We start from the raw sequence: 27,040 nt of genomic DNA, 5'->3' as shown, positions 1-27,040 counted from the left end.
ATATTATTATATATATATACACATATAATTTTTAGGTTACAGATAATAATACTATCAATTTCTAGAAGTGCTGTAATATAATTTCGGTAGCTGAAACTTTCCCATGGCCTAGTTATCCCTAAACTTTATTAGTCACCAAAACTGGCCTAAAATTTATATAATGATACAGAATAACAACGGCGTATAAATACTTTATTGAAAAGAGACGCATTAAGAAAGAAATAGCCTGCTTACACAGCAAATACCCTGATGGAGCCTTAGCTTTTTGAAAAGAAGTTGAAGGATGGTCCGGGGAGTGAAGGTTGCCGGTGTAATTAATATCGCGAGGTCAGGTGACCGCTGAGCCCATTAGCCCCTTGTCAATAATGCTTCATCAAAACAACTCAATCTACTAAAATTACTGTAGTAAAGTATACATATCAGATTGTACAAAAATTACTAATGTAACAAATTTTATACGTAACGGTAAGTAAAACGTAATAATGAATGAAAATGGTCAATTCGGGAGAGAAAAAAATTTCATTTAAGTACATTTTCCATCCACTTATTGTAATAAGATTATTTCTCAGAAAAAAAAAATATTGTAATCTGAGTAGCATAGGTATTAGTTGATAGTGGAATCCAGGGAGGAATTTTCATAATATTACTGAATTAAATATTTCACATGATTAACTTTGCCTCCTGTTGGCAATAAAATCATTAACAATTTAAGTCCGAATTATTATGATTTAAATTATGACTGATAAGTTTCAATATTTTATTAACAGCAAAAAAAAATAAAATAAAATAATGAATCGTCTAATAACTTAAATAACCAATAACCGACCAAGTCTATAGAAAACCAGCATACAAACGTACTCTTGTCCTTTAAGTACATGACGATTCATTTTCTGCATACATGCAATAAAATATAATTATATGCTATAATAGAAGTATCATCGAATGTTTAATAAACCTGAAATGCTGTAAAAATTTGTCTTTACTACTTTTCAAAAACATTTTATTTTCAATGCATTGCGTGAAATCCCGCACATTGTACAGATGATGCTAAGATCTAAAACTTTTGTTATAGTATAGGATTACATTTTTCCACCAAGTTCTTTTGGTTTCTCATATTTGCCGGGGAATAAAAATTGATTAGACAACTTCAGACTTGTGTTAAGCACCTAAAAAAACCTTTGGTTACCACTAATGATATAAGTCTCTAAAAAAATAACACCATAACTTTGTACTTCGAACTATCATTTGACTAAACTATGGTGGAACCAGTGAACTTCAATATTTTTACCCTGGAAGATAACAAAACGCATAAATCAGATGCGTCTAGATTACATGTATATAACATTGCAAGAAACATAAGTCCTTTTCGGGGTATTTGCTGTAGAGCTTTTACTGAAATAAAATCCTTGATGAAGGGCTTTGAAATTAAATAAACTTGTAAGGGAGCAAAATAAGGTGGGGAGAATGGAACGTCTATCCTGTTACGCATAAAATTATTACATTCTATATATGTAATTTCATGAAGTAGAGGGATCATGGTGTTTCGCGAGGTTCTTTAATATTCTATCTTAATTCTTACCATCTTAATGTGTATTTTCCGGATTAAGTACCATTACACACATGAAGGGTAAGGGTCCAATACTTTGCAAGGAAGTACTGTTACTAGACAAACGGTTATTTGTACAAGGAAGTTATTTGGTCAGAATCACGCTCGACCAGCAGTTTTTTCCCCAATTAAGGGGACCCGAGTTATGAGGCTGGGTGAGCCCCTGAGGGCTCCTGGACCCACGTGGATTACTCACTATTACTACAGTAACAGAATAAATAAGTATCTGTTCCAGACTGATTCCTAGGAGTTTGTTTTACATTGCCTTATCACTGACCCACCTCGCACCTAACATAATAACATATCATAATAATTATAAAATGTGTGTTCTAGGTGTTTACAACTTGATGTAAATAAATAGATATCTTACATATTTAATAAAATAAGCTTAAATTTGGATAGAATATTCTTGTCCTTGTTCAACGTTCCTTGAGGATATACTCCTCCGAAGGTCGTATGAATTTTGATAGTGTAATGCCCTACCGCGACCTACGTTAGAGAGTGCCTCTTTTTTCCGAATACTACGATTAGTATTGAGAGGGCATTTATAGATTTTGTCATGGTTACAGTTATAAATCTTTAAGAAAAATCAATTAAACTTTCTCAAATATTATTTTTAAAAAAATAATAATACATCAAAAGTACATTTCACCTAAACTTAAAAAAAGCTAAATTTTAATATTATTAAAATATCGAAGGTAATAATACACATACCATATAATATATATACCATCATTCTTTGGACACTAAAAATTTCAATAAAGATAAATAAGTATTTTTTTTTTATCTTTATTGAAATTTTCAACTGTACATAATAATATATTCAGTAAATTTTATGTATGTTTACATTATTATTATTAGTATTATGTATTACAGAGTGATACAGGCGTGTAGAGAAACCATCCATTGGCAGCACTCTAATAAATACGTAATTAGTTTTATTTTTCTGTAGGAAATGGATTGTCGTTAATTTTGTAAAATATGATGTTTAAAGACTTTCTATAGCAAAAAACGTTTTATAATTTATAATATACTGGAGAAAAGTGTCTATTGTAAATTTTGTCTGAGAGCAAATAAGAAAGATATAAGCGTAAATGTGGTTAAATGATTCGTAATAATCGAATTTTCTTGAGAAAATTTAATAATTAGGTGTCTCCTAGAAGTAGCTCTGTAGAAGAAAGGCTTTCAAGAAGAAATTTTCACTGGCAGCAATAGACGGTGGCGGACACTCTGTTCTAGGTAGGAACTTTCTATGGCCAGAAAATAAGATCAGTAAATATCTTATAGGTTGTTAGAAGCTAAATATTAATGACACTCTAACATCGAAGTGTGCCTCAACGAGACCTGAATATTATTATAATAAGCATCGTTATGGGTTATTATTAATTTTAATGTAAAAACCTTGAGCATCTACTTAAATTGTATAAATTTGAATTGTCAAGTTCACGAAGCGTTTTGTCTGATTATTTATCAGTCTGAAGTGAATATAATAAAAGAAATATTATTCTGTTTGTTATCTCAAAGTTTTAAGATTCTTAGAAGTTGTGAGAGACTGCCTTAATGTTGACAATAAGGAATGAGAGAACAACCCACTTTAATACTTAACAAAAATTTAATTGGACACTGAAGTGTTTTTATTGTACTGAGTATTCCCATTTCGTTTCCACCGGTATAGCTTCAGTTAAACCAATATACTTCGAGTGGAGAAAAAATATGGCGACCCACTCCGATACCTGGAAAAAGCTTCAATTGGACGTTTGGAGTGGCAATCATCTAGTACAGATCCGGACCTAATCGAGCATCAATAAGAGGAAAAAATGGAAGAATGTTCAGCATCAACAAAATAGCTTCGAGAATTGAGGATTTTTAGAGAGCAGAATTTAAAAATGTGTAAAATATTAGTGAAATGAAATTACAGTAAAGCGAGATAAAGTTATACCCTTCATTAAAATTTGGAGTTTATTCATAAGAGTCAAATTTTTTTACTATATAATTTATTTAATATCGTTTATTTTTAAAAATATTATTTATTAGTTTATCTGCTTTGGGGATAGACCCAATTCAAACCGAATCAGTCTCAAACCAATAAATCTTCTATATGAAAATAAAATCATTTAAATTAAAATCTTGATATCAATCCTTCCATTATTAACTCCCAAACAACTCTAACCTATTAGTTTCTAACCTTGCTTCCTTTTTTATTCCTGACAATCCTCCGAGGCGCCTGAAAAGAAGCTGGACTCAAGACATTATATTGTAAAAATGTTTTTAGAGTGCTACCAATGGGTAGTTTATATGTTGTATTATATGTATAATAAACCTATTTTTGTGATATATTATAATAAAGAAGGTTGACTGCGATCAAAAATTTTAATTTTTAGTTTAATGTGAAGAAATGACAAAATAGGTAATAAGCCAGCCTAAGAAAAAAATTATATTAGAAATCCAAAAAGTTATAAAAATCGGTTCACAATAGCACGATCACAAAATTGATTTTATTTTCATTTTCAGCACCCCCGAACACATATATGGGGACCCTAATATGCTTGAAACATAATTAGTTTATATAAATCGATTCGCAAACACGAGATCACAAAATCGATATTATTTTCGTTTTCAGCACCTCCGAACACATAAGAAGGGATCCCAGGGTTTTATCTGGCTGATTCTAAATTATAAGGTATGCGTAGCGAAATTGGCACCCAAAATATTTTTTTTAATTCCACTACTAAGGGGCCAAAATATTTTAAAAACATGAGTGACCAAAACCAGCCACTAAAAAAAAAAGATATATTTACATGTATTATTATTTTTGGGAAAACTAGTAATTCCAGATCACTTCTAATAATGGCTAGAGAGGTTTTGTTAGGCTGTATTGTTATGATTTACATAATTAAACAAAAATGTTTGGTACTTTGGATATATATGCAATTTTAAAATATAATAACCAATCAGTGTTTGAATACAGTATACAGATACGCATAGAAATATATGAAAAATTGAGTAGTATGCGATATAAAACATATATCATATGAAAAATGATATAATGAAAAGATAAAATATAAAACATCAAATATAAGTGAAAATAAAATTTATTTTTTTTTAGACACGAAACGGCCTTATAGTCCACGCGAATAACATGCCTTCCTAACTATCCCCAAACATTCCCCACATTTCCTTTCTTCCCACCTCTTCTTCATTATTTCAGACTGCAATCTTATTTCTTTCTCGCTCCATACTCTCCCCTTTCTCACCTCTTTGGCACCCACAAGGACCTTTAAGAAATATATTAAATTGATGTAAAATAACTTTTATATAAATTTAATATTTTTTTCATTAATTCATATTTCATATATATATGTCAGCAAAAATTTCAACAGTATTAAAATCATATTACCATTACAATTAACCCAAAATTATTTGCTTTAAAGGCTTCGTATAAGGTTCGCCAATATCAATCGGTCATAATTTCTAGGAAAAAAAAGTATTAATTAGGAAGAACGATTATGCAAAGTGGCTAATTGTTTTCGCGGATAAATTATTCGCCTGAGTATGGCATTCGGGATGAACTTCATCAAGCTAACTTTTTAAAGGGCTTGGCAGCGACAATTTTAACGAAGTTATAAGATCATTTGATAATACAATTGTGGTATTAGTAATTGAACCGAGAAACTTTATCCATTAAAAGCGAACTGTTCTCTATCCCCCGTTTTATAGTTAATTAAGGTAAACGATCGTTAAGATAATTAGGAAATTTTCAATGAAATGGAACAAAAGTTAATCTTGAATTTGTACCTGTAGCGCTACAGGACCACAGGCGCAGGCTAAAGTCCTAAGTAATCTCTTAGTTAATCCTTCAGGAAACCAGAACAATAATTCCGTCAATTGGTTTTAGGTATTGGAGACTATGAAGACCTTTGGACGCTTGATGAATTTATTTTAATTGTTTTTAAATATATAACTTTTGTGCGCAAAATAAGCCATGGTTTTTCGCAGAGGAAAAAACTAGCTAACAGAGAAAAACAGAAGACTTTAAGTTACAAACTAGGGATGCGACATCGATGTCGATGTTTTTAAGACGATGTTTTTTTAACATCGATGTTTTACGTACAATTTTTCATTTTTTTTTTCTAAAAGTAACTAATCGAAAACTAAAAATTTACAGTATAAACAATTTCCTATCAACAATGTGGTGGGATAAAACAGGACCTCCAACCATCACGCTAACATAATAAAGATAAATTACGACTGGAAAAACATGGATGTTTTAAAATATCTATGCTCAATATTAAAATATCATTGCATACAAATCTTTGCCAAGGATACATCGATGTTTTTGAACAACCTTTTCAGTAACATAAGGTCTGTTCCAACGACTACGAATACTCCCGTCAGTCGCAGGTGGTTTTTACAAAAAAGAATGCAACATTGGCAAAAAAAACACCGATGTTTAGAAATATCAATGTTCAATATTAAAATATCGTTGTATACAATACATAACCCAAAATAAATCGATGTTTTTGAACAACAATTTCAGAAACATAAGTTCTGTTCTTACGATTTCACGTTCTACGGCCTGTCAGAATTGATTTTTGTATCAAAGAATAGGACATCGACTACAAAAAACATCGATGTTTTTAAAAAATCATTGCTTACAATACATTACCCAAAATACATCGATGTTTTTGAACATCCATTTGAGTAACATAAGGTCTGTTCCAACGATCACGCATTCAACGGCCAGTCAGAAGTGGTTTTTGAAAACCACACCGGCCAGTCGGAGCATGCGAAGTCTTTAGTACAGTCTTTATGTTACTGAAATGGTTAAAAAAAAAAAAACATCGATGATGAAAAACATCGATGATTTTTTGACGATATTTTTAACGTCGATGTTTTAGTATTGAACATCGATGTTGTTTTATCGATGTCGCATCTTTATTACAAACACAATGTTTCATCGATAGATTCAGAATCAATACAATTTGGGATATTTTCACCATTTAAAAGGTGATACCAGAGCGAGGGACAATCAACTCAAAAATTGAACCATTGCTTACTTCTTGAGATGGGAACGTCGTAGAATACTGACGACAAAATATTTGAATTTGTTATAGCATTTGGTTCAGTCAGGGGAGATAAACTTTGTGAGAAAGTTCTTTTACTAAACAAATTTACTAAATTAAAAAAATAGCCGTGAAATTCGAACCAAATGGATTATGGCCAATGACTGAAAAATAAAATATTTAAAAACTGAAGATATAAAACAATAGTTATAGTAATATAATAGGAATTATATTATAATAAATCTAAACTGAGGTCATACATAGTTATTGCCTGTTCTGGTTGTCAAGACGATTCGATTTAATAGGACTTAAGTGTGATAAGTGTCAGCACAATTTCAGAATGGGGGTACCCCAACGCATCAGGGAGGCTTAACAAATATTGAGCCGTACTTAGGATATGTCCACACCCACCCAATATGCATTGGTAAATCTTGGCTTCCACTGGTTACCTTCATATTTGACTCATGAATATTCGACTACCTTTGCCAAATGTTCTCTCTTAGACTCCGTACAGTGCCGATCGCGGTCTCCCTTTGACGAGAGAAGCAATACAATACACCTCTTTGCCACATTTCGGCTCGGAAGGATTGTCATCAACAGCTAAGCCTTCTTATGCATTTACTTCAATAATTCTTATTTTCTTTATATACTTGATGAGGAGACCAGCTGGAGTTATTATAGTAACATATAGCTCCAAATTCTATTTTTAATAAGTATTTACTCAAGAATTTAGTACCTGTTTTTCTGTAAAAAGATGAATTTCAAGAATCAGAGTACCAGTGCAACCACCAGTGCTAGTTCCGGCAAGGAAGCAAAGAACCCAGTAACAGAAGGTAAGAGTTTTGCTAAGATGGCCTCTCAGAACATAGAAAAATTCCCGAAACGAGAACAAGCAATCGTTTTCACTAGTGTCGAAGGATTTAAATTGATTGATTATCTTGAGAAATTATCGGAAATTACTGCTCCCAGAAACATACGATTCGCCTCAAGAATTTCAAATAACCGTATCTGTATTCACCTAAGCTCTAAAGAAGAGGTTGACTAAATCATAAATTCCAATGCTTCCCTAAAGCTCGGGGACAACATAGTAACCATCCGTAGACTGGTCAACCCCGCAAAACTAGTAATTATTTCCAATGTCGGACCCAGTATTCCCCACAGCGCAATATAAGATGCATTGAAACAAGCAAAGGTTATCTCTGTGTCGCCAGTTAAGTTCCTGTCCGTTGGTGTCCAAAAATCTATTTATTCCCATATCCTCAGCTGAAGACGACAAGTTTATATTACTCCTGAAAGCAGCGAGTCTCTCCCAGAATCTTTAGTTATTAAAACCAATGAGGGGACTTAAGGGATTTTTTTTTAGCAAAGGCACCGGTGCCTGCTATATATGTAAAAAAGAGGGACATTTCTCTTCCCAGTGTCCTACCGTTCGTTCTGATAACAAACCTACCAGCCCACCAGGATTGGTCGAATTTCCGACACTTAATGAAACATTACCCGTCACTGACAGTCAACCAAAAACCCAAAATAACGCTATCTCATCAATCGAAGTGACGCGGGTAGTTGATAACTTACCCTTTAAGTTGAACAACCAATCAACAATCGATTTAGAGGACAAGGTAGTTTCGGAGTGCTCCATAAACACAAATTCGCCAAATCATGTAAATTTAATAGAAACCATTGACTTGGGATCAGGTAATACTTACAAATTACACCTAAATGAGGACGTACAAAATACAGCACCCGTTTCTAATAAATTAACCTCAAACGTACAGACCGACTCAGAGAAAAAAATCTTTGGCAGGCACACAGCTACCACTGAAAGATCTTGTTGATTCTTCGAACAAGAACTATCCTCTTTCGTACGTTGAGCTACATTCCTTTTTAGAAACTGCCATAACAACAAAAGACCCAGTTTTAGCTGCTCTAGAAATAACAAATGCTCTTGAGTAAATTATCAGCATGTTTTCAGATTTATACAATGCCCTTACGACGAAGAGTTTAAAAAGCAGATTTACCAAAATTATAAATGGCTTACAAAATCACATTAGAAACACTTCTGTTAAAGTTAACACCCAAAACTAACCCTTCCTAGCTACTCCGATACAACGTTACTGTTACACTTCATTATAATTACAACATATATTAATTTTAAATTGGAACTGGTTCCTTATGTAACCGATCTAGCCCCTATCGATCTAGAACCCGATATTATTCCTTCCATAATAAACTCCCTAACCACCTAAACCCACTAGTTTCTAACCTTGTTTCCTCTTCCATTCCTGGCAATTCTCCGAGGCGCCTGAAAAGAATATGACCTCGTGACCTTATATTGTAAACAGTGTTTAGAATTCTACTACTGGGTAGTTTCTCTACATCCTGTATCATATCATTATGTCATTATGTCATTATGATCAAATTTACTTGTTGTATTTTTTTTATACGGTTGTAAATATCAATAAATAAATAAATTAAAAAAAATAGAATTGGAACTGTGATAGTGTGTTTCGCCATTACAATGATTTACAGCTGTTGATCTCTAATTACGATTCCCCGGTATTATCACTTCAAGAAACCCTCTTAAAGAGCAATTAGACCATTCTAAAATATTCTTACAACTGTATCAATTAAACTGGTTACCGTACTACTCAAGCTAGTGGAGGGGCCTCTCTTGCCTTTAAAAAAGGAATCAGTTACACTGAGATTAAATTAAATTCTCAGTTAGAGGCAGTTGCTGCTGTTCTGCATACCTCGGTTCAATTTACCATCTACTCTATTTACTTACACCCATTAGACAAAATTACATACCGATTTCAGAGACTTACTGCTTGAACTACCACCTCATTTTCTTCTAATCGGGAGACATGAATGCCCACAGCCCAACGTGGGGTATCAACCATCGAACAGATGCAAGGGGAAAAATCTTTGGGAATATTATAGATGACTTTTCTCTTATACTGTGCAGCCCATGTGAGCCATCTTTCTATAGCCGAGCACACAAAACTTGGACTTCCATTGATCTCTGTTTAGTATCCCGCGATTTTCCCATCATCCCTCAGCTTTTAATATCTCTACCAATCGATTCGTTTCTCCCACATTTTACCTCCAAATGGAGGATTGATAAAGCCGACTGCGACAAATACACACAAACCTGCATTGAATGTTTCAAAAACTTTGAAATCTCTCCCAGTCACGATGCAAATCTCGAAACATTTACATCGCTATTCATTAAAATTGCTAGCCAATTCGTTCCAAAAACTAAACCAATCAAATACTTAAGGAAGGTTCCCTTAGTGTCGCGTTGGCTTGACGAAGAGGAATAAAGCTTCAAAACTTTTGAAATCGCGGCCTTCAATAAGCAATTCAATATTGCACAATATTATACCACAGATTTTGGATACACTAAGGTTTCATTCGCTAATGATATATAATGATAAATAATATGGTATTTCCTTAATTGTTCTTGTTTTATTTGGCCTAAAAAATGTTAAATGGCTCTGATAAAAGCTTTGAAATAATTTAAACTTTCCAAAAGAGTTAAAATAGCGTAAAACGTAATTGAAAAATTGTTGAGGTAAATATTTTATATAAAAGTATTCAGGAATCATATCAATGTGATACAAAAACAAAATCCAAAACAGTGATGTTACTTCACATAATAATGTAAAAATGCAATTGGCACCTGAAGGTTGCCATAAAAATATGTTAAAAAAATATAAGAACAAATCGAAAAAAAAATACACTTTAAATTTATAACAAAATATTTTATTAGAAATCCATTGTATAAAATAAATGTCAAGTATTACATGTCCATTTATCAAAAACTTGATTATATTATACCGTACAGTATTTAAAGGAAAGCTGTCAAAATAATAAAATGAAAGCAATAAGAAAAGTGAAAGATTTAATATTATTCCTGTCAAAGGAAAAATGTGAGGTGGAACGAATATAGCTTTTGTTTTAATACTGTCACTTAGTATGACAGCTATGAATTGACAAGGAAAATAGAAACATAAATAATATTTATAAAGAAAAACTTCATTATAAGATTGGAAAAAGAGAAATGACCGAGAAAAATCCTATTACTAGGAAATCATTAAAACTAAAATGAATTTTATACTATATTTAATGTTCAAATAAAAAAAAAAATAAATGTACCTAAAAATCTAAATTGTTAATGCTTCTAATTTAGAGTATTTTAAATTTTCTAAGCGACTAATTGGATTTAACATTTCATCTTACACACAAACGAAATTCAAGAAAATATAAAAAACATTTTGTGCAGCACGCGAATCAAAAATTTTCACTTATACACCTGAAAGGCAGAAATAATAGACAATATTTTCTGTAGCTAAAAAATATGTATTTTAGGTTTCTCGAGGGGCGAATATCAATTTTGTTTTTCCAAAGAAAAAATAGTTTAACAAAACATAATCAAATCTTTATTTCTCTGTAGATTTTTCTATATATTTTTTAATTTAGTTAATTATTAAATTCTTTCATGATTCATGTTTATGCATTTTTTTGCTATTTATAACACTGCCAAATGGCTAATTATGTTAAATAAAAAAAAAAATGAAGGTACTTTATTATTATTTGAAAATTCGGCATTTAACCTCTGTTAAATTATTTCAATACAATAAAACATAGCTGCTATAAAACATCACTTAGTTTTCTATTGATATACCGAGTATAATCAAAATCTTTGAATAAATATTTACTTGATTGAAGCGAAAATCGAAAAATTTATAAAATCGATTATATAAAAAAACACTTAGTTAAATGTTATCGGAAAAGTTTCTGTAACATGCCAGAGATATACCAACCTTATATAAGTAATTCATATTCTTTTTACACACACGTTAGATTTGGCTATTTAGACGCAGAAGCTCATAAAACGCGTATTTCAGTCAAAAATAATAATTCGGAATTTTGCACGATCCCAATATTCCCCTTTATAATCCATTTTCATATATATTGGTAAGTGAGAGTATAAATGTAAGGATCGTCTCGAATTCCATCATAATATCTGTTTTCAAAGTTTCATTATCTTCCTCTTATTTATTTTTCCAGCTCTTTCCGATACTTCATGATGAATAATTATAAAATTATATTTTTAATTTAAATTATATTCATCCAATTCTTTCATTGGACAACAAAGAATTGTTTGTGTAATTAAACTTTTTTTGTTAAAAAAAAGAAGTGAAAGCAAATTGGCGATTGAATTCACTAGACAAAGCTCTGAAAATGTAATTATGATTCACAATGCTATGTAATTGCAATTTTATTCCAAGAATTTCATGTAATATTGATGCAAATACAAATAATTGTTATTGTAGATGCAATTACTTAAGGCTGAAATGGTACTAATAGTACTATCAGATATAAACGAATAATATATTGTCTATATCTATATTGTTATTATTCTATGGCAACAGGCCATGGATGCCTAAGTCCTCGCGCGATGTATTTTACAATATTAGGATGTAATACTCTCAGTATTAGGAAATACATCGCGCGTTTCTTGACGTGGTTTTTACGCAGGGTGGATACTCGCCATTCCCACGCCTATTTTTTGTGAGTGTCACCCATTGGCTAACGGGCCTCACAAAAGCCTGGAAGGAGGTTGTCAGTGAGTTCTGCATTATTTTGTGCTCGAAAAAAAGCCCGGGTGAGACCGGGGATTCGATCTGACAACCTGTGGATTGGTAGACTGGCGCGTTACCACGCTGCTACCACAGCATAGCTAGTGTTCCTGGTTTTTCAAAACTACTAGTTATTTTATGTTTTGGACCACGGTTGTCTAATTTAAATAGCCTCAAGGGCCAAAATAAAAAAAAATTGAACGAGGTTGTGGGTCATATAGTATTTCTTCATATTGACCAAGTATTTGTTATATATACAGAAGTAAAATATATAGACAACATATTTTATCATTTATTAATTGATAAAAACATTTCAATATTGCGTTCCCCAACGAACGAGTGTCCACCTCTAGTTCTGTTGTTGCCATTCTCATGAAATGATGCATCAGAAAATTTATTAATATTTTGGGTTTTTATAAATTTCATTGTTGAAAATACACTTTCACATAGGTACGTACTTTTAGTCCTAAATAAAAAAAAAATTAAATTATAACATTTCTTTCAAAAGGAAAGGCTTTAAAAGTAATGTTTTTTGTCTGAAACAACACGAGCCACATACAACGATATCGTGTTCCGTAAGTTGGACATTCCTGTTTTGGACCATTTAAGGTCATATTAGTGTATATTGTGACTTTACTAATGTAATAGAAGATTCAATTAAATACTCATGTAATGAATGGTACCCAACTCTGGTATCTAGCAGCCGTAATATCCAGCAATAAATAGGTACCAGAAATAACATTAATGAAACTCTTTTATGAAACTTGTCATGACCCATCATTGAAAATTACTCCCTACAAGAGGCTAACTCTTGACATGAGAAAATTATATTAATATATCAAATACATAACTTACCGATAAGATGATGGAAGCTATATTTGTTTACCTGAAACAAAAAATAAGAAAATTAGTGAATGCATACATAAAATTACATTATACGAGTATTATATACATATGAATATATCATTTTTTATTATGATGTAAGTCAGCTTCTTAAAATAAATAAAAAAAAAAACTATAACCAACAAAAGCAAAAGAGCCATTGGATGTTAAATATTCCAGCTTCTGTAAGTGACAGTTCTAATTCACCGCTCTGCCGCGTGAATGGCAGTTTAATTAATTCGGACGACTTCAAAACATGATGTTACGAAGTTTTTAAAAATATTTTAAATCATAATGATGACGATAATGCAGTGTATTGTTGCTGTTGTTTGATTAGGAGAACATATCTTGAAATTCAAACAAGAGTGAGGCCTAGATCGTCGTGGGTAAGAGTCCATAATGTAGGCGTTATTCGTTGATCATTTCATTTATTCGAAAAAAATTATCTTAAAAAATTGTTTAAAAATAAATTGCATGGATATTATGAAAACCTTAATAATATAGAACTGTAATATATAACATTGGCTGGAGCTTACTTTTTAGTTCCAAAAGGTAATTGTTAAGATCAGTTCGGCTTGATCATTTGTAAAGATATAATATTTTTAATTAATTTTAGGTAATAATTTTATATAGAACATCAAAATATTCAAAAGTGACAAAAAATATTTTTATAAGTATACAACAGAATTTTTGAAACTGCACTACTCGAAATTTGCATCATTAAACTTCATCATAATCTTCTCCTTTATAGTTATCATTTTATTTTTCAGTATTTTTTTAACGCCTCTTAGACTACCAGTGCCAATATCCATGTCGGATTTTTCCGGCTTCAGATATTTTATATCTGTATATGATCAAAACGTTTTATAATATCCAGAATTGTCTCTATATCAAATTGTCTTGATCAATCTAAAGACCTTTTCCTTCATTCTTATATTTTAGGCATTAGAAGAGGTATATAACATTGAGAGTTGCATTATTACTGGCTTGTGGAATGCTATTTTAAGTAAGGGTGGAGATTGGTCAAATTCATTACCTGCGAATAATTAGAGGCAACCAAGCAAGATTGTCTTTGATCATACGAAGGTGGTACAGATAAGCTTTCTCAGTCTTCGTTGTAATTTTTCTTTACTTTCCATTTAATCTTCTTCGTCCATTCTTTTAAAAAATGTGAACCTTATGTAGAATTTTTATTTAAAATATTTTGAGGTTAATGACTTCCATTTTGAATGAAATATTTATTAATATTCATGACATTGTAAAACGGTTCCCTTAACAGTGTTGTTCTTTTACCATATTCTTCTAATGAAGTTGAAAATTATTCAAACCCTGAGATGTTTGCGGAACACCCAGAAACAGCTATAATTACATTTTAAATTGTGAAACATTGTGGAATATTGGAACCGTTTGATTACGTCAAAAATAACTTCTTCGAAAAATCAGCAATTGCAGCAGATTCCTTATTCCTGTCATAGAACAACTGTTAAATGTTTGGACCACAAAAAAAAAACTGCATCATGGACAAGAAACAAATAAGCATTAGAACAGTGGTTCCGCTGGAAGCAACATGGCGAGAACAATAAAATTTATTATAGAAACACTTTTATTAATTATCTTTCTTAGTTTCAATAATCTTATCATTTCTTGGATAATGGTTTTGTTGTTTAAATAAAACAGTTTGTGTTCATGCCATTTCCTTGACTTGGTAAATTTATTTGATAAATTACAAACTCATCTTTCTCTCCCTAAATTCCTTTATTTTTCCCATTCATTTTACCCTAACAACCTTGAACCATGCACCCATTAAACCATTAAATTTCTGCAAATATATTTCAATTGTATAAAAATCTTTTAGAACGTTTGGCAATCTCTTTGGATTATGGATATCAGTGTCAGTTTCTACCTTACCTAGTGTGTGCAGTGTATCAGTTTATTTCTTCGCCTATTTTCAGTCTGTTCTACCTATCTTCAGTTTATTTCACCTCTGTTTCATCATCTCTACCTATCATCTTAATCAATTCCACCTATCTGCATGTCTATCTCTGTCAATCTACATTTTCACCTCTGCACGTATCTCACCTTTTCTTCATACATGTCTTTCTGTTTTTATAACCCACATTGCAATATTAATTAACCAGTAGCAATATTAAATAAAACCAATAGTTACTTGGAATCACAAATAATATCGACCACAGTTATTTATCATTTTTTTTTTTAGTTAACCAGAGCTCTATAGGTTAATTTTATTTCTATAAATCTATAAATAAGCAGTAACTTTTTAAGTTTTATTCATTTTCTCACTAAATGTTTCTTGAATTATTTTAGTATATTTTTATTTATCAAACAAATTTTCTAATTTTTTTTTTCTGGTTTCAAGTATTTTATCATTCATCATTTTCCTTGTAGTTTCTATATTTTATATTTTCTGCCATTCTTTATCTTCTGTATTTTTTATTTTTGTGTAAAATTTTGTTCACATTTTCCTTCTTTTCTCTCTTTCTTTTTTTTTCACCTATTATATCATTCTTTATTGTTTCATCCATTTTCAAGAATATTTAAATTTTCTATTTCCATTTTTTTTTAACCTCTACCAACACAGTATTTAAAACTCCAAATTAACTATCCGTAGACCCCAAGTTAATATGGGCATAGTGTAAGGGTGTTCTTAGGACTAGGCTGAGGCCCCAACAGTTAGTATCCAAGTTTGTCTCAAACGCTCTTTATTATCACTTTAATTGTCCAACGTTTCGGACAACCTGGCCTTGAGGATATCTGAAGATTGTCCTTGAAGATATCTGGAATATAAATTTACAACTCACATCTAACAATTAAAAACTGTTTGCAGGTTATTCTGCTCATGTCAATAAATTTAATAAAATTAACCTATTTTGTCACTTTTTCGAAAAATTTTAACACTTTTAACTTAACTTTTAAGCTATTATCACCCACTTATATAAAGTATTACTTATATAAAGGTTAATTTTAAGGATAGGTTAGTTTGACTAAATGTATTGAACTGGTTAGAATTATAACTTTTTCCCAACAGGGGTGAAGGTGTTACAATTAGTTTATTTCATTGCTTATTTATTTAATATTTCATTGCCATATACATATACTTTACTGTAATGTTTTCTTAATTTATTTGAAACTTATGCGCGAACATCAGTAAGAAAAATATGGACCGTTAACTTTAGAAATATGAAATCATGGAATGTAATTTTTTTTTTTCTAGATAAAAACTATGTTCACTACTCGGGTAATAAGTTGGGTCTCACTATATTTTAAAACATGATAACAATATATATATTTAACAAATATACAGAAATTATTTTTTTTATTTTTATTTTAAATTAGTGACAAAAGTTTTAATTTGTTATATCTACACTACACTGTTTCACAATTATTAAGGTGGTCACTTCCCAAGACTGAACACACTAAATTATGAAAAAGTCGTTAAGGGAGGAAGACCTGGGTCTTTTGATAGTGACCGTAATCAAAAATAAAAGTGACTTTGGGAAAATAAAGTCTGTCATGTTAAAGAAACAGAAGCCCCTAAAAAATTCAGATAGAGGGCGGACCTATCTGGCCCTTGGTGGACATTGCTATAAATATTTGAACATAAGTGTCCCTCTTCTGTCCAAAAAAAAAACAAGATTTATAAACTACTAGAACAACGTATATTGCCGGAGTTTCGCGCTTATCTGAACGTGATAAGTTATAACAAAGTGTTAGGTCGTTCATTCAACGGAAAAATAAGTGAGTACTTTATAACTAAAGTTTGAAAACAAAAGAAGAACATAAACGTAAACTCAAAATATGTAACAAAAGATAAATCATAAGAACTGATGTATGAAAAGTTGTTGGAGTAACTTTGTTCGGTGTTAAGTATACGCTTTCTCAACTTCAATGATCATTCATTGTTAGCTGAGAAAAATGTTTAAAGAAAACGTTTTGTATTTCCTTATTTATTTGAGTACGGTATAAAAATGTATGTTAACAGGGCGAGAGAGGTAAGTATTTCCATAGGGGCATGAATATAATGTGGAAAGAAGGCAATAAAACTGGCGAGAATGGAAGGTTAGAATATGAGATAGCACAATGCTTTTTAAGAGTTTCTTTTTATTTGGACCTTCTGAATAAGCCTATTCATGTTTTAAAACTCTACTACAAAAGTACGAATAGGAGAAGATAAAGGTCCACTCTTAACAAAATATGGAGATTCTAGAGTACCCAAAATAAAAAAAAAAAAAACTTTTTTCCACCTTATTTATTTGTTTATTATTAATTCATGAATTGACCCCCTTTATCAATGTATTTATACTTCTTACGTTAACTATGACCTCCTAAAAAAATGACCATCATTTTATGAGTTAATAAAATGTTTGCTTATTTTATTTTTTCCCCTGTAAAAAATAGTATCAAACCAATTATTTATTCTTTATAATGTATAAATATAAGTTTTTCATATTAAAAAAAAGTTACAACACAACCAAAAATATAACTTTAAAAATCGAGGACAAATTGCTTTTTATTCAATTACAAAAGTAACACAATTAAAATCGATCTAAAATATAAAGATAGTGAAGTCATTCGGTTCAAATCAATAGTTTTCGAAGGATAAAAAAAAGTTAGACAAATTGTCACGATTTTTAATATTAACTTCATCCTACCTGTGACTACCTATATTTTTTTGCTATGGTTTTACAAAAAAAAAAGTAAACATAAAATATTAATAATAAAAAAAAATTAAAATAATACAGTCTTGATACATAATTTTGAACACTTCCAAAATTTATCAATATCTCGACAATGGTTCGTCGTACAGAAACACCATTGTAACAGATTTTTAAAAATTATTTGTTATTTACAACTTTACTGAAGAGAAACCATGGTTTCTATAGAAAACCCTTCTCGAAGTCCTGTATTGACAAATTTGGAAACTTAAGCAATGCAATAGCACATTCTTAGCTGTTTTTTTATATAGTAATATATTTATTTAGTATTTATAATATATTTTTTAAAGTGCATACCATGATTCAACCTTCTATTTGTTAATTCAAATAATTTCCAAATAAAATAAACCAGGAAAAACTTGAATTGAAAATACATATATACTTGCAGATAAGTAAATAAATTCATAATTAATAATTTAAAAATTTTTTTAATACACATTATATTTTAGTTCGTAACCAAATTTTATTAATTCAATAGGCTCAAACCTTGAATATCACACCTTTTTATATAAATACAAGTGAGTTAAATCAGTTTAGCAGTGCATTTTCAAAGCGTCTGATATCCAAAAAAACTTTGAATAAACCCAAGAGGATTTGGTAAAATTTTTATGGAATTGCTTTGAATATGAACTGCTTACGTGCTTTAGCTCAGTTGTACTTGTGGAAAGATTCAAGGTTTGAGCCTATTTAGTTAACGAAATTTGGTTATGAATTAAAATATAATGAATGCCTTAAAAAATAAATTACTAAGCTGCCTCTTTCACTTAAGCTGTCTACTCTTAGCGAAGACATTTACTACGAAACAGAACAAGGTTAATCCCTGGATACTAACTCTGTGCGAGTAAAGGGAAGTTTAATCTCAGAAACTGGATAAGTAGTAACGGCTAATAGGGTACTTTGCAAATAAGGAAACTTTTACAGGCAGGAATAATAAAATATAAGCAATTTAGCGATCTTCATATAAAGAGCTCAAAATTGTTGTTTCATGATTGATAAATGTTACCCACGCTGAGAATTTGTTATTATCACGTAGTTAACATTTAAATTTTTTTTAAATGTTTTATAATTGTCATTTCTGAAGGGTTTTATTTATTTATAACGGTATTTCTGGTGTATAATTTTTGCAACTCTCTCCAGTATTGCTATAACTTCTGCAAAGGCTAAGTAAACAAACCTGGTTAAAAAGAGATATTCGATTATTAAATATATAATGAAAATAATCAGAATAACAGAAACTCCAACATGACATTAAAGTTTGATGTCTGCGGGAGTAAAATGGTAGTTAATTGGTTCTGCAATTTCTAAAAAGAATAGAAAAAAAATTAAGTGAGACAATAGACAAGAAAGAAAAGAAAAAGAACAAACAAGTAAATGGAAAAGGTTAGCGTGAATGGCCTAGCTCCCAAATTCACGAATTCGATTAGTTTTTATTGCCTCCCTGTTAAGAGTTAATTAAGTTATGCTGAATTCAGATTTCATCAACAATAATTAATTTTTAAAGATTTATATCAAACTTAAGATAAATCATGAACACAAGGTAAAATTTCAGGGAGAGTAGATACTTCTTTCTTAATCTAATTTTAATATACATGACGATATAATTAAGTTTTATTTAATAAAAGTAATGTAACAATAATAAAAATAATAATTCTGTCAAAATTTAACGAGATCTAAAAAATCAATGAGGAGAAAAGCTACAACCGTTTTCATTACACGTACATAACAGTAAAAATATTTTAATAGCAAACTTTTATTTATTGATAATATTACAATATGCCACAAACTTGCGCAACGGGTAACACTGATTATTGTACAATTTCATACAAAAAATAATAACAAATAAAATAAAATAAGTAAATAAATATAAAAAAATAAAATATAAATATAAAAATAAATAAATAAAATATCTATATGTATATAAGAAGAAAAATAAATTAAATGGACGTAATCAAACTAAGTAAAATAAATTATATACAATATTTACAATTCTGACCTAAGGATCCCCGAGCCCGCTCTATCTTATCCACCACGCATGAGGAGTAGAGTAAGGCCATTGAATGAGTCAGTGGAGGCTGAGTAAGTGCGATAAGCAGCAATCACTCTATATGAGCGGAGCATCAGGCCATTGTCAGAACTCCAATTGTCAATTTTGTTTTAGCAGTAAAAATAATAAATAATTTATGTTACTATTTAGAACTATAAAGGTTTAAAACAGTATGGCATGGTTCCTAAATAAACAAATACACACATATCTATATATTATTTATATTTTCACCATTAACTATTAGTGTTAGTAGCTGGATAGTACAGTTTGAATAACGAACGACAACGAAGCACAATAAACGGTAAGATAGATTGTCATTCAACCTCATTCCATAAGAAATTTAAGAAAAAATAAATATCAGAGTAATATATTTAGAGAATTTATTTTTCTCCATATAGACAACTGATTCTTTGCTAAGAAGTGACATAAGAAGTAGTAAAATGATCATTAAAAATAGTAACATAAACTTCATTATATATATTATAATTCTACTCATTATACAGCTCTAATTTGTATCTACAATTTTAGTTCTATATTTTGGACATGAGAAGAAAAATACACAATAAAATACAAATTGTTTTTGCATATGCATACTGGCTAAAGAAATCCCATTCCTCGAAAATCCCATCCATTATCGTTGATAGATGATTTATTGTTTACTGGAAAGGTTCAGAGACCCTTTCCCCACTAAATATTGATTTTATACTCATACTCCTTACGTTAGCTAAAAACCTTGAAAACGATCTTAGCAGCATGAGCATCTTAGAATCCGCTTTCGTGAGGATTTAAACATATTAGACTTTAAAAAAAAATAATAATAACAACAAAAACTTAGTGAGCCCGAAGGTTCGAAGCCGATGCCACTAATTGTTCTATACAAACGTTTGTCCAATAACATCCCTCCAAATCTACTAAATCAGTCTTAACGCAATCTTCCCATCTACGTTTCAGTGTATACCTCGGACGTTTAACCGTGAGATGAGTATTTATTAACATTTTAAAGATCCGTTTCTTATCAAGTCCATAACCGTACACGGTCATCTTATTCATTGCAATGCTATAAACCTGAATTATATTTACCAAGTACAGTTCCATCAATTCTGCGTTGTGTAGCCTGAATATTTTACCTAATACTTTATTACCTATAACTTAAAAGTTTAAGACAGAATGCGCGAGCTTAGGAATTTCTAAATTAAAAAATACAAGCAAATTTTTCATGGTTAGTACTTGGAAATTTATTATTCACAATCGCATTGAAAGGTGGTTGATTTTTTTAAATAACCAAAATTAAAGAATATTAAAAAAAAAAAATTAAGTTCGTTATTTAAGCCCTGTCATACTATTTCAATGAGGATATCACTTAGCTAATATTAAAGATAACTTAAAAATAACTATTAAAATTAAGGTTAATAATCAAAAACCTTTAGAGTTGTTTTTGAGAAATTGAAGAACATGTGAAAAATCGATTCTAGAAAGTGGTACTTGGTGAGTCGATTGAACCATGAGTTTGTGGGAAAAGCTGTAACATAACGGGCCTACCCGCCTTAACTATGTAATTTTAGTTTCGTATGGCATTTTGGTTTTGAGCTGTGCTGTTCATATTTACACGTATCATTTCGTAAGATTTGATTATTTTGACTCAAAACGCAAAACGTGTTACCTTTGAAAATTAGAAATTGCTAGATCGTAGATCTACCCCTTACTGTCTACTCCATAGGTAAGTGACAGTAAAAAAAATAGCTGCCTCTGAACAGTAGTACTATTATGATTTTTCTTTTTATTACAAATGTAAATTCAATAGCAACCATAAAAGCATAATCGGACAGACAACAGAAATACTATTTAAACTCATGAAATACCACTTTACAATTTATCTAAGCCACTATTCCAATCACTGCTTTCTGTAAGTACATGGGCAATAAAGCAACAAGTAACAATAAAATAATAATTAATTACTGTAAAACTTCGTAATTCCTATAATTAAGCGCTATTCGTCAAGGGGAAAAAGTTTAATTTTTAATAATCTCGCAGCATGGACTGGCGATTAAACATTCAAATGTTTAAATATTCAATGAAAACTATAACTCATTATTTTTCCTGACCAACAAAGGAATAGTTGATATGATATGAATCTGGCGGAACCTGCCCTTTGCCAACTTGGAAGGCGACAAAGGGATAGTCCGGTTTAATTGTCTGAATAAAAAAAAACATTTATTTATTGGCACCTTTTTGCCACTCATAATCCCAAAAAAGAAAAGTTAATAAAAGAACATCGTGTATTTAAGTTTGTTTCAAGGTTTTTTTTTCATTTTGTATTATTGAAATATTTAGATTGAATTGATTTCAAGGATCTATAATAATATTTAAATTCTTATTCCTCACTTCGTTCATATTGTGTTTTTACTTTAGTTACACTAATAAACTAATACTATTTAAAGTAGATTCATAAATCAGTATGATTGGTAAGTTGCATGTCCTTGCTGCCTGGAAAAATAAATCAGTTGAAATTGATGGTTCCAACTTGAATTTTCTCCGCGTAGCTGAGAATACAATTTAAACCTGGAAATGAAAATATTTCAGAAGGATATTAAGTTAAAATACAGAGGACATATTTTACATGTAACTGCAAACTCCATTTCACGTTCGTACGATTTAATTTAATTTTAGAATTTAAATTTTATCTATTCTTAGTTTATTTTAACATGTTGTAAACTTATTAGCAACCATTTAAACATTTAACCAGTTTTCACACAATTTATGAAAAGTAAGAATCTCGTTAGATCTTTTCATAGAAATGCATATGTTAAGAAAATTAAAAATATTATTATCAAACAGCTATAATAAAAAAAAAAAAAAAAGTTCTTTTTATATATATGTTTTCCTTAATTCATTAATTATGGAAATTCATTTCTGAGAAAAAATTACCAAGTTAATACAAACTTGGTTTAATTAATTGTATATACTATTTCTGCTTTTCTACAGTAAATATATGTATATATTAGAATCATTGCTATTCATATTGAAATGTTTCAATTTGAATAGAACAGAGACAAAAGCTGAACTCGAATAAGACTTAATGGATTTTCATTAGTGATGTTTCAAATTATTGGAAATAGCATTAACTATAACATATATTCAATGAGCTAATTCGTGCAATAACTTTATTATTTAATTTATAATAGTGATACATGAAAAGCATACCTAACCTTGTTTGGATCAAATTAAACTTGCTAAATACTCTTTTCATTAATGCAAACCTAAATAAAAAAACTGAACTACTCTGATTTAATGCCTAAAATTTTATTTATAATTGAAAACTATGATATATTTAATAGTATTATATGAATTTATATTCATATTATGGAGGCTGGAATTTAATTTTTCAACTTTTTAAATCTACCTCACTTTTAGGTTTTAGCAAAAATATGGAAGGCACAATGCACAAAGGATTACTTCAAAATATTCTTGCCAAATTCCCTTTTTAATTCCGCTAAAATTTCATATAGCATCACGTGTATCCTCCAAGCTTTTCAATATTGTATTGATATGTAATGAGGAATTTTTGAACTTAAAGTAGGTTCTTTTGTCGGCAAACCAAAGGAGCCGCCGAGCCTAGGCAGATACCCGATCGGCAAAACATTAAAAGTAATGTACAGACATATGTAGATAAAAGAGGTTCCCAGGCACCTCTGGGTACGGTCAACCGCGTAGACAGAGGTAAACAGCTAAACAGCCCTTATCTCAAACTCTAAAAACCTCGGGGAAAATACATAAAGAAGAAAGCTACCTTAATTTAAACATGAAAGGGAAGACAAAGACCGACTTTTGCCGAAGGTCGTTGGACCTTCTCATCCCCTCTGAAGGGTAGGAAAAAGAAAGTCACACCTCGCAGGGATTCAGCAACGGGCACCGGGAGGCTACGGAGCAATGCGAATATAGATGCTCCGCCGCGACAACTACCAAGCCAACCGACGCATTAAAACAAGTAAGACCTTTTTCTATTGCAATTTGAATGGCAATAATAGAATTGATAACTTAGAGTCAGTATAAATATCAAAGATCCCAACTGGTACTTCTCAATTCATAATATAATAATTAAAGTATAAGGAAACAGATCTACAATGTTCTCTCATAATATTATTCTTAGTAATGTATATATTATTGTAAATATAAAATATGTAACAAAGACTTTACTTTACAATTAAGAATCCCTGCATGCCACCTCATATATAATAGCGTAGTAAATTGGTGAACACGATACCATTGGAAAGAAACTCCAATGATTAATTATAGATATTCATATATAGCATACCGTGACGAGGGGGTCTATGGTATCTAGTGTTTGTATTAAATATAACACATATTTTTTCAGTCGGTTCCCATCAGGAACCGGTAGAGATACAAAATACAAATATATAAATACATAATATAAATACAAATAATATAAATATATAATATAAATGCATAAGATAAATACATGAATATAAGTATAAATATATAATATAAATACATGAAAATATGAAATTTTTTTAATATAATACGTGTACGGAGAACCCCTAGTCGGACTTAAAACCCCCGAATCCCCTTACACGGCAGTATTTACATACGAATACAATATTAACTAAAAATAAATCAAGTAATAAGGTAATGTAGAAAAACATTAAAATGTTTGATTAAAAATATATAGGCATTCTTATATTCATCAGACGAATTGATTTTCCTTTTCATTCCTTGAATGAAGGGTTAGAGACAGAAATGGAGTCCAAGTTAAAAACAAAAACACTCGACGTTCTCTATAGTAAGCTAGACGTTCTCTAGAGAGACTTTTTCATTCATAGTTATCGATTACTAAAATTCCTAGAACATTCATCATTTGAGTTTACTTCTTTTGTTTTTTTAGGTTAAATTGGACTCTTCATTTGCTAATCAATACATTACTTCACCCCATATTTGTCAATTTTGTACAATCAGTTAAATGAGGTAAACATAATAAAAAGAATAAATCATGGAATTTTTACATCTAGATGAGTATAATAGTATAAATGTTATTCAATAAAAATAAAAATTTAGCCCATTGGGCAAGGGGGAAAAAATTCAGAACGTGCAAAATTGTGGAAAAGACACAAAACGTGAAACTTTGTGCAATATAGGATCTGAGTTATTTGAATGTGTTTTTCATGAATCCTAATGTTTGTCGGGATTTGAAGCTAGGGAACAAAGGATACGAGAGCACGTGAATCTCCATGAGCATGATTTCAACAAGTCTACTGGGAAAACCTAGAAGGAAACCTTTACAAACTGCTTATTATGACACAGTTTGTATGTGCTAGTTGGAAGTTGGCAGATGTAACCTTCATGCATGTGGTTATTAATAGATTGAAACGTCAGCTTGTTTTCTCTACTTTTCTCCGGAAATGGAAACCATTTGCGCATCAATCAAGTTGCTAAGACATCCATTAGATATGAAAAACAGAACAGGGAGAATGGCATCCATCAATGGCATTAACAAGAGCCATCTGTTCTGGATCGAGTTCAGTAAACACTGTTCGAGTTTTTTATCGCATGTGATAAGGCATTACGACACGCGAAAAACATTTGATTAGTCAATGAATACAAACACGAATATCAATCAATATGTATTGCATGATTTGACGAAAATGAATTGATAAAAAATAAATGAAACAGAAAAGTTTCATTTGAATATCGAAAACTTTTGAAACGAAATAAATATTTACAACCATTAATAAAATATGAACATTTCAAAGTAAAGCTTAGAGTGATTACAATATTCAAGTATATTTATGCAGTTATAAAATTATAATAATTAATTTAATTATTTTTAATTCTGTATATTTGTAAACCATTAGTACCAATTTATTATTGTTATAATATATCTGAACAATATGTTTGGAAAATTTATAATTATAAACAAATATACGAGTGGAAAACATGTATACTACAAAAAGTTATTTATCAAGGAAATATTTCGTTTGACGTTTGCTTTTATTCCAGCTTTGGTCTGCTGAATTGGATGTTTGTACAGGTTTCTTGTTTGATTGCTATCTTATTTTCTGGTTCTTTGAACTAACCTATAAGAGAAAAAAAATAGTGCTTTTGACTTATCTACTAATTGTTTCATAAAAGAGAAGTTTAAAAAAAAAAAGGCAGAACTTTTTAGATACATTAATACAAAAAATTAGAATATAATAAAATTATACGTCAATACTTCAAAAACAAAATGAATATTTTAAAATTTAGTATGCTTTACCTTTAAAATCAGCATTTTATAAGATGTGCTACAATTCAAGAAACGCAGCTATGTATTCTTTCAAGTACACAAACAAAAATTTAAGCTTACAAATAATTAGTTCAGAAATACCTTTCTTTCGTAATGATTAAGATGAGAAAAAGTTTAGAAATTTATAATAATTAATATATTATATATTAATTAAATTATGTATTATATTCATATAATATAATAAAGTTCATACCATGGTTCGATTTTTAACAGGATAAGAGAAAATTGATATTTTGTGTAAATCAAGTTTATTGCTAAATAAAAAGCAAAATAACATTCAAATATTATAATAGCACAATGGATTATAATCCATTATATTAGTAATTAAATTTCAAATACACTATTGTAAAGGTTTTGCTTTACAATGCTTGATTTATTTCATTACATTCAAATATAGTCCACATGACTAATTTACAAGCAATATTAATTTACCTAATTAATCCTGATAAAAGCCTCAATAAAGGGAATGACAGAATTAAACTTTTTTTGTATATTTTTAGGAGAGGAAGTGAATATATCTTTATTTGTGAAAGACAAGGTCTTGTACAAATTATTTACAAACATATTTAAAAAGAATCTTTCTCTAGAATAATATGAGTCTAGTGGTTTTTACGAAAAAATAATAAAGCATAGTATAATATAAACAAAATTATAAAAAGTATCAAATCTTTATAATTTTAATTTATTTTTTTCTAAATTTAATTATAATATTACTGTTAAGCTGAATTCAGCGCTTTATGCACTCCTATCATGAACTAATGCACTTTAT

The 27,040-nt window shown here is 30.1% G+C and overlaps 1 protein-coding gene across 2 annotated transcripts in view; it reads right to left on the bottom strand.

Moving 5' to 3' along the window:
- The window catches only part of LOC106686894 (QRFP-like peptide receptor), a 390,629-nt gene that overhangs the window by 236,297 nt on the left and 127,292 nt on the right, over window positions 1-27,040 (bottom strand). The gene's annotated exons all lie outside the window — the stretch shown is intronic.

This window comes from Halyomorpha halys, unplaced genomic scaffold (assembly GCF_000696795.3).
Source record: "Halyomorpha halys isolate HHAL.00 unplaced genomic scaffold, Hhal_1.1 Scaffold894.1, whole genome shotgun sequence".
NCBI lineage: Eukaryota > Metazoa > Arthropoda > Insecta > Hemiptera > Pentatomidae > Halyomorpha > Halyomorpha halys.
This window is presented reverse-complemented; position numbering and strand designations above follow the sequence as displayed.